A 10340-nucleotide genomic window follows, 5' to 3' on the forward strand; every position below is an offset into this window, starting at 1 on the left:
TGCGGACTTACAACGCTAGAAACCGGGTTTCGATACCCGTGGTGGGCAGAGCACAGATAGCCCTTGTGTAGCTTTTGTGCATAATCAAAAACAAACAAACAAACAATAATATGTTAAAATATAAAATATCGATATTAATATAATCGTTTAAATAATGTATCTAGCTAATCTTTTTCGTGCGGCTTTTTTTATTTTCTTACTTATTCAAGGAAAAGCATAGTTATGGTTTTATATGTTGTTGTTTTTTCAAGAGTTAAGTCACCTTACAGTTTTTCTGTATGGTTGAATTAAATTAAGATAATAAAGGTGTAATTGGGCTCTCAAGAGAATAGTTTCAGTGACAAATATGATCAAGTTTACTTTGTTCTGCTTCCCCCCCCCCCTCTCAGTGGCACGGCTGTATGTTTGTGGACTTCTAACGCTAGAAACCGGGTTTCGATACCTGTGGTGGGCAGAGCACGGATAGCCCATTGTGTAGCTTTGTGCTTAACTTCAAACAAACTTTCTTTTTATTTGTTCCGGCCAGGTAGTTAAGGCGCTTGACCCACCAAACATGCTCGCCCTTTCAGCTGTGAGGACGTTATAAAGTGACGAACAATCCTACTATTCTTTGGTAAAAGTGTAGCCCAAGAGTTGGCTGTGGATGGTGATGATTAGGTGTCATCCCTCTAGTCTTTCACTGCTAGAGTAGAGACGACTAGTGCAAATAGCCCTCGTGTGGCTTTGCGCGAAATTTCAAACAATCCAAACTTATTCGTTTCTAATTTTGAGCTGATTTGTAGACTAAATGGAAAGCAGGTAAGTCAACAGTAGCCATTGCCAACCGTTAGGTTACTCTTATCTGATTTAACCTTCACACTTATAGTGTATCCATAGCCTTAAAATCCACAGTACTTTTTTATGGCAATGGGACGCGAACTATGATTTACAGTCTAGGCACGCTGATTATTATGCCACACCCGGCCCTTGCAGAATTGATATTGACACTTTAAAAAGATACAGATAGAGGAACTTCTATAGCTTTATTATTTTACACTTAATGAAACCTGACATGTGTAAGAAAGTAAACCTTATGTAACACTTCCTTGTTTAAAATGGTTGATACATGGAAAGTTGAGATTTTGAACCTAATTTTGAACTATTGACTAGAGGGAAGGCAGCCATCCGGCAGCACTCATCACATAAAGGCTTTGCTTATCTATTTTAAGCCGAATAATGGAACGCGTTCACAACTGAAAGTGCGGATGGTATTCAGCAGCAGCATGTCTCGAACCCCAGATTCACTTATCCATAGCCCGATATACTAACTATCAGGTCATGTCCGACCTCCGAAAGTGTTTAATACGCTTTTACTTGTATTTTCGCTAACTCGCGCGTAAGAATTGTTCATGGTTGTGCTGTAATTATTAAATATATATATATATATGTCAAATAACAAGTATATAAATGTCTGTATGTATAGTGAAGTCTGAGAAACTCGCCAAATTAAAGCTGTAATGTTGACACATGTGGTTTTTCTTTGTTTTGTTTTTGAACATTTTCGAAATGGCTACTTAAGGCAAGGTATGTAAATAATATATAAACGACCAACACTAAAGTAACTGGTATGGATATACGATAGTAAATTAGATATAAGTTAAACATGTTGATATAGGTTGATATATTCTACATGACTATGTCAGTATGAGTATTCTGAACCTATTTCAGCATAGAAAAACAGTCAAAAATATTTAAACATATTTTTATTTCCCAGAAACATAAAAAAGTCGTAAAGGTACGATACTAATAAAATTATTATATATAATTATAGATGCCACTATATGTCACGTTATCTAACCTGTATAAAAGCCATTGTGTGTCACGTCATGTCGCGCTAGATTTCTTGAAATAAGATGAGTCATAAAAGCCAAAATGCATTTATCCAGATAAAATTATTTGTTTAATGTCCACCCATTACGATTATAGTGACGGGGATTGCCGTGAAACCTTGTAATACCCAGGTGTACACCCTCAGGGTCCACTTAGTATGGGTGTAAAATTTCAGGTTTCTAGCTTCTTTCCTATTGTAGCTATGGCGGTCACACGCACACACACAGAGACCCACAGACACGCTCTTTTATTATTATAGGTAGTATTTGTAATTTACGCTCATAACTTATCGGTGATTTTTGAACTGTTTTAATGCTCGTGGCTGTATTATATTTTCATGTCATGTAGCCTTAAAAACATAATCTTATTCTGCTTGTTCGACAAACTTAATACATAAATATACGCAAAAGCTAGAAACAGACAATACACTAACTAAAAGAAAGGTATGGTTAAGAAACAATAAATATTAGAAAAGCTGTTCATGCTTCTACATAATTTTCTGTGTGGCTATACTTTCAGAACGATCTTGGTTCCGTCATTTTTTCCATTACATCAAGATTTATCCAATGATTTTGATATATATAATTGGATACTTCTTCAATAATAATAATGATTTATTCATGCGATTGTGGTGCTTCTGGATTTGTTTAAAATGTTTCGTTTATATCCGGGTGTACCAGCATTCCGAAGTCTTCCTGACGCCTTCCCAAAAAACTATAGATCCTTAACTTAAATATATGAAAACCATACATTGAAAATCTTATGCAACTCTGAAATTCAGCGTGTTTATAATTATCAGTTAATTCCTAATGCGAAGAAAACTTAAAATTCTGATGCACTACATTGATATCTGAGAAACTGAAATCTTACCCACTTCTTTAAACATGGTCATTGCTGTACACGTGCGTAGACAGAACACACCCCTTGTGTAGCTTTGTAGAAAAATAAACAGAAATACACTTTGCAAATAAAATGTACGATTTCTAGACGTCGAAGCTTTAAAATGTTGTCGTTTTTAATAGATCAGGATGCGTTTTAATATAAGGTTTATTAATTTATTCTTGTACGTTTTTTTTTCTGTTTAAGACGGCATGACCAGCATGCATTTTTAACATGTTTAATCATAAATATGTTTGTCGTGTAATTATAAGATTTATACTGAATCACGTACTATAATATCGTTCTTTGCTCTTCTAAAAAGGCCTGACATGGCTTGGTGATTAGGGCATCAATTTGCCGTCCGCGGGTCGCGGGATCGAAAGTCTTCCTCGAACGTGCTAGTCTTTTCAGCTTTTAGGCTATCATAATGTGATGGTCAATCCCATCAGAGTACTTGACTCGCAGTCCGTAGGATCGAAACTCGTTTTCGAACATACTCGTCTTTTCAACTATGAGGACATCATGATGTGACGGTCAATCAAACTTTCATTGGTAAAAAGTAGCCTAAGAATTGATGGTGGGAAGTGTCTTCCATCTAGTCTATCACTTTAAAATTAGGGGCAGCTAGTGCAGATAACCTTCCAGTAGCTTTACTCAAAAATTCAACAAAAGAAACAGTCTTCTAAGAAATGAACGTTATGCCCACTTCCTTTCATTGTGCAACATTTTCCTTTCATTGTGCAACATTTTCCTTTCATTGTGCAACATTTGCACGGCTACTGATATTTCAAAGATATGAAGATGTTCTATTTCCCGTGAACATTCAGAGTATTTAGACTTTCAAAGCCTTCCTGTTAACTAGTGGTGCTCATAGGATTTTCAAAGAACACTAATTGGGGGTGGAAACACCATGGTAAATAAGCATTTTTCCGGTTTGTTCTCTCAACTTGTTAAGGCCACATTAAACAACGCTCGTTTCTCAAAACTTTAAGTTGTCCACATGAAGAGTTTGTGATGTTAAAATGGACATTCATGGTGAAACGTTCACATACCTAATTCTTTGAAAATACTATAAATCACGTAGACCACAAGAAAATTATATTTCAAATTTTAATTTAAAATTTCTTTTATGCACTATATTTAATTAGCTATGCTTATTACTATGTACTCGATTTTAGCTCTATGGAGTTAGCTTGCTTTGCTCGGAAGTTAATTTTAATCCTGGTATATGCCAGTTTTGCAAAGTTTAGATTAATTTTACTAACTAATTTCACGTAGTAGCTAGCATAAAGGTTAACAAGTACAAGGCGTTCATCGCCTATATGCATAAAATGCAAATTGGCAGTATACAGAAGGTTAAGCATCTAGCTTGAAATACTAGGGCGCTGGCACCCGCTGGTTTTATTAACATGTTTTAGCATAATGATAACAACCGAAAATATAGCTTCCATCCTGTACAGGGTTTACAGTTTTTTTAATGATTTTCAGCCTCACTACCATAAAAAGTGTTCCAGAACTGCTGCGGTTGTGTACTTAAAACGATTTTGGAGCCTAACCACAGCGTTACCGTCCATGTCGCCACATCCAGTCATGCTTTATCTGACGACCATGTATCATGATAGTGACTCTGCAGCGTAGTTTCCATTCGAAAAATGGAAACGACTTTGCCATAAGGCTATCGTGTCCAAAGAACACCATTACTTCCTGCAGCCGATACATAAACCACCCAGTTTACGAGGATGCCGGTTTCCAAGCACCTGTTTCAGCAGCCTGATCGCACAGAAATCCATATCCGCTGCATTCGGTGACTTGACTAGTATGTTTCATAAGGAACATAATAAATACTCATTTCATTATCAGCTGTTGAAGTATGCAACAGTTGAACGGGAACTATGACTTTGAAGTCATATCTTGGTGAACCCATTCTCTTTTAGCTTTGTCCTAAGTTTAACTGTGCTGCCCAGCATGGCCTGGTGATTAGGGCGCTTGACTTGCAATCTGAGAGTCGCGGGTTCGAATCCCCGTCACACCAAACATGCTCGTCCTTTCAGTCGTGGGGGCGTTATTTGATGACTGTCAATCCCACTATTCGTTGGTAAAAGAGTAGCCCAAGAGTTGGCGGTGGGTGGTGATGACTAGCTGCCTTCCCTCTAGTCTTTCACTGGTAAATTTGGGACGGCTAGCGCAGATAGCCCTCGTGTAGCTTTTCGCGAAATTCAAAACAAGCCAAACCAATTTAACTGTGCATGGCAAGAAATGATTAACATAGTTTAAAGATAAAATGACGACCTTCATTATCTTAGGGAAGCCCCCCCCCAGTAGCACAGTGGTATGTCTGCGGACTTACAACGCTAGAAACCAGGTTTCGATACCTGTGGTGGGCAGAGCACAGATAGCCCATTGTGTAGCTTTGTGCTTAATTTCAAATAAACAAACAAACAAATCTTAGAGAAAAATTGAGGCTTATAGGGAAAGTTGTAAAATAGATAGTATACGATACACCCATTTTTTAAACTTTATGTTGGAGGTAAGTATACCCATTTTCAGTGAGAGTTTCATCTTTTTATTCTTTACTGTTGCTTGTTGTCACATTTCATTCGTCCTCAGTGGTGAGTTTACGGACTTGAAATTTAAAAATTCGGGGCTCGATTCTCCGCAGTAGACAGGATGCAGATAACCCCTCATCCAACAGCAAATAGCAACATTCCATTTTATTCATCGCTTTCAACGAAACGCTTTTTAAAATGATCTGTCCGAAGACAGTGTCATTGTCGGCTTGTTTCTTTAAGGTTAAATGTGTGTGTAATGATTCTTCAGCATTTTAGGGATATGTAATTAACTTTCTTGGTTATGTTTTTACTCATGTTTTCTCGTGTCATTCTGTCTTGTTTATTTCCACGAGATGGAGCATACGGGTCGTGCAAAATTAGGACGTTTTTTTGTTAAATAAGTATTTTTCTTAATGAATCAATATGGCAGCTGTTTTATATATAATCCCTGTGTATTACGTCATGGCTTTTTACTCCCTTTATTCTTTTTATTAAGTGTAACTTTTCCCGAATGGAAAAGGAGTGGTAGACAGAGGAAATGTATTTCAGTTGCCAAATTTATTGACTCTTGGATCTCTTTCAGCCGTGACTTCATGACTCTAAGGTCCAAGCATGTGTGTAACTGCCATCCAATCCATAATGTTTCTGAAACATCTGTGTTTTTGCACTCTTTTCACCTATTAAAAAAATCGCACTATTTTGTGAACTATCATTAATATATATACACACGCACACTCATTGTGGTCCAAAAGTTTGAGTCCATGTTTTATTCGTATATGTTAAAATTTATTAAAACATGATGAAAGAAAATTATAAAGAACAAGGTTTGTTTGTTTCGAATTAAGCACAAAGCTACACAATGGGCTATCTGTGCTCTGCCCACCACGGGTATCGAAACCCGGTTTCTAGCGTTGTAAGGCCACAGACATACCGCTGTGCCACTGGGAGAGGGCAAAGAACAATGTATTATCATCAAAACGAATTATCAATTATTTATAAAACCTCCCTTTGGAGACAAGTCTTATCTTTCTTCCCTTAACCCATTCCAGCATCTTTTTTACTATTACTTGCCATATAATATATTGTAATATTATTTATAATGCACCAATCACTCCTAACAATGTGATTTTAATTACTATACTATTTTCAGTTACAGATGTTTGAATAATATTGTTGTTATTAATCGCTGTTCAAGGAAGTTATACATTACAATAACGGCATGTTTCAATAAGGAAATCAATTTCAAAAGATCTTTGACTTAGTTGAGAATAGTTTTAGATTTTTAACAGCAAGTTCTAAAAGAGCAGTGCAAAGGTCGTGGCAAAATAATAAAGAAGTTGACTAGTGCCATGGAAAACCGCCACATAAGGCTAGCATTTTAGTGTGACAGGCATAAAAGCACATCACATATTGTTTGTTTGTTTTGAAGTTAAGCACAAAGCTACACAATGGGTTATCTGTGCTCTTCCCACAACGGGTATCGAAACCCGGTTTTCAGCGTTGTAAGTCCGCAGACCTACAGCTATGCCACTGGGTGAGGGTGCATCACGTATTCGAGTACAACTGAACGTTCAACGTGACTTAGCTATTAGCAAAACTACAATGAATCAAAAACTTGCAAGTTTGGATTACATGGAAAAGTTTCATCCTCTAAACCATTACTAAGAAAATTAAATAAAGCCCAAGAATTAGAATGGGCCCGAAACATGGGAACAATTTGCACTGAAGATTTGAAGAATGTGCTTTTTTACCGATGAGTCAAAATGTGAGATTTTTTGAAAATCAGAAAGCAATACATGTGACGAAGGTTTGGTGAAAGTGTAATACCAAACTGCATACACTCTCCTTTAAATGTGGTAGAAATTATTTTCAGGTTTGGGGCGTTTCAGTGGCGAGGGGGTTGGAGGCTTACATAAAGTTAACAATGTCTTCACCAATACTATGATATTTGGAGTGTACAATAGACAAAGAAAGAAAACTTTCGTAGATATTACTTATTAAAGAAACGAAATTTCTTCTCCAATCATCAGATTTAAATCCTGCCGAACATTTATGGGAACATCTGAAGAGGCAGAAAGAAAAACGACAGAAAACAAGCCTCAATACCCTTTGCTTCACCCTTCAAGAGCGTTGGAATAATATTTATAAAAAATCAGTTATTGATAATTTGGTTGAATAAATGAAAGACAATGGGGTAGCTATAGCGGTTTACGTAATCTTTACATACTAATCCAAACAATTTGGAACTAAAATTATTGAAATACTAGCAGATGCCCGTTGAAACAATTCAACGGCAATTTTCCTAAAAAATACTGATAAATAAATATAAAATTTGCATCCAACCCGAAGGATGGATGGAGGTTGTTTTCACCCCTGCGAGTTTGTCAGCAAGATTTTTCGAAAACGGCTTAATAGATTTGGACGAAAATTAGTATACACTTGGACTGTGACGCAACTTAGAAGTTGATTAGCTTTGTGGAGGTCAAAGGTCAAGGTCGCGAAATTCCCTGGCTGTTAACATGGAGACCGATTTTTCACTCTAATTTTGCACTATAATTTGGTCAAAAAGACCGGATTTTGATGAAACTTGGTGGTCATGTGTAGAATATTATTCCTAATTGTCCTGCCAAAAATGGTCCGCGTCCGTTGATAACGACAGACATACAGACACATTTTCGTATATGATGAACGTTGTATGGCGGAGGTATGCGCTCTATTAAGTGGTTTATTTATGTTATCATCGTTTCTAGTTGTATCACGCCTTCTATTGTCCTATAAATCATGGAGCACTTTTTCTGCATTTTCTGAAAGGAAAGAAAAAATGACTAATGTTTTTAAGTTTGCTTATTTTCGAGTGTGTCTATCTTATAAATATTCATAAAATTTCAAATTTACGCTTAAACTGAGGCTCAAGAACCATACTGTGGTCGCATACTTGATACACTGCTTAGTAAGTCAACAAACTTTTATTTTATTTTTTTCGAATGTGGAAATACTAGAGTTAGGGGCAGTAACTTTTAATTCCTGAGTGCGCCAAGCTGTGTTCACATTTATTGTCAAGTTTTTATGGGGCATCGGATTCTTTACAGTAGGTGTCTGTGATTTGTCGGCGATAAATTTCAAAAATAAACAGACAGCACACAATCCACTTGTTGTAAAATAATATATGTTCGAAATAAGTCAAACGTATATATATAAAAATACGTTACGCTAGTTTACCACAGTTGTATCCAGAGCTTTAAATAATTCTCTTGTACGCCAAAAGTATACACAGACTGGTTCAAATACTTTATAACCCAATTGAAAATACGAATTATTCTTTCCTATCTATGTTTTTATAATACAAACTGTGAAACTTTCTCTTTAGAAATCGCACGTTACGGTTAAACTGATAATCACGCAGTTTAACTTCACTTTCATTAACTTACTTTGCACTTGCACTCTGTATCTGCACGTATTTATAACACGCAACAGAACAATCTAGAAATATCTAGCCCTCTAGTAACAACGATATTAAACATTACGAGAAAGACTTAGAAACTTCGAGTAAGAGGACGTCACAATATTACAAAAGCCTAGTACAACAACTATATACACAATGTACGACTCGTACAGAGTTACATAGCGCAACTTGTCATAACTATCGCTTTTAAAATAATTAACTTTTAACACTCTTGTTATGAAAAATAAATAATTATTAAACATTGAATCATTAAATAGACTAAATAATAACTCTTAAACTAAACAGTCTTGTGTATCCAACATTTATTATGGTGTTAACAATTCAAATTAGGAACAACTAAAGTGATATCATTCATGATCTAATGCTGTTGATCATCCCTGTTCGACCATCTTGATAAACACAACGCTATTAAATAAATGAAATGTGCTCATTGTCCAAGTTATTGACTCGCTGTGAGCCGGAACCGAATACGCCATCAAGTAGCTGAACCGAATGACTTGATGGCCTGTTTGTGCGCTGGAGTTTCGCAATTCGCGGAACGCGTCTCGCGGGTTCAATCTCATCGCTGAACATGCTCGCCCTTTCAGCCATGGACGCATTATAATGTTATGGTCAAAATCACTTTTCGTTGGTAAAAGAGTAGTTCGAGAGTTGGCAGTAAATGGTGTTAACTAGCTACCTTCCCTCTAGTCTATCACTTCTGAATTAGGGACGGCCAGGAGAGAGAGCCCTTGAGTAGCTTTGCGTGAAATTCAACAAAACAAACAAAAGCTGTGCCGGAAATGAGCATGCTATAAAATAGCTGATCTGGAGGTGAGCATGCTACCAAGTAGCTGAGCCGAAAGTGTGGAGGCTATCAAGCAGCTGAGCCGGAAGTGTGCATGCTATTAAGCAGCTGAACCAGAAGTGTGCATGCTATTAAGCAGCTGAGCCGGAAGTGTGCATGCTATTAAGCAGCTGGGCCGGAAGTGTGCATGCCGTAGATCAGTGCTTCTCAACCTTTTCCAATATCATTTACTTCTATAAGTTTTTCACTACAGCTCACCCCCCCCCCCAATTAAAAAAAAGACAAAAAAATAACTACATTAAAAAGTGAAGTTCTTTATTATGACATAAAATAAACACAAAATAAATTTATTTATCAAACTACAGCGAGAATGAATAATAATAATAACTAATGAATCTTTTGATCTTGAATTTGTTGTATAATTGATAATATTCATTCACCTCCAAAGTTCTTATTCACCCAGATTATGATCTCATTAACCCCCTGTGTGAACTATTCGCCCAGTTGAGAAGCACTGCCGTAGATAACATTAGATTCATAATATAACTGTTATTGTGTATTGTGATATAATCAGTTCTCCTTTATTACCACAGACAGTATTATAATTGCAAGACGCGATTTCCAATGAGAATGTATTTTTGATTCAGGAATCTACAAGTCAAGCTCAATGGATCAGCAATAAGGAAAAGTAGTAGAAAAAGTTATTTTCTGCTATTTATGAAGCTCTTTTATGCTTCAAATATTAACGTTTCTCTTCATATATATATATATATATATATATATATATATATAA

The 10340-nt window shown here is 36.3% G+C and overlaps 1 long non-coding RNA gene across 1 annotated transcript in view; it reads left to right on the top strand.

The window, feature by feature from the left end:
• LOC111085474 overlaps positions 1 to 7757 on the top strand; it is a 22662-nt gene extending 14905 nt beyond the window's left edge. The window contains exons 2-3 of the long non-coding RNA XR_002610309.1: positions 2313 to 2317; positions 7678 to 7757. This is a non-coding gene — a long non-coding RNA (uncharacterized LOC111085474). The remainder of the gene's footprint in view (positions 1 to 2312; positions 2318 to 7677) is intronic.
• Positions 7758 to 10340: the final 2583 nt, after the last annotated feature.

This window comes from Limulus polyphemus, unplaced genomic scaffold, assembly GCF_000517525.1.
Source record: "Limulus polyphemus unplaced genomic scaffold, Limulus_polyphemus-2.1.2 Scaffold416, whole genome shotgun sequence".
In the NCBI taxonomy this organism is placed as follows: domain Eukaryota; kingdom Metazoa; phylum Arthropoda; class Merostomata; order Xiphosura; family Limulidae; genus Limulus; species Limulus polyphemus.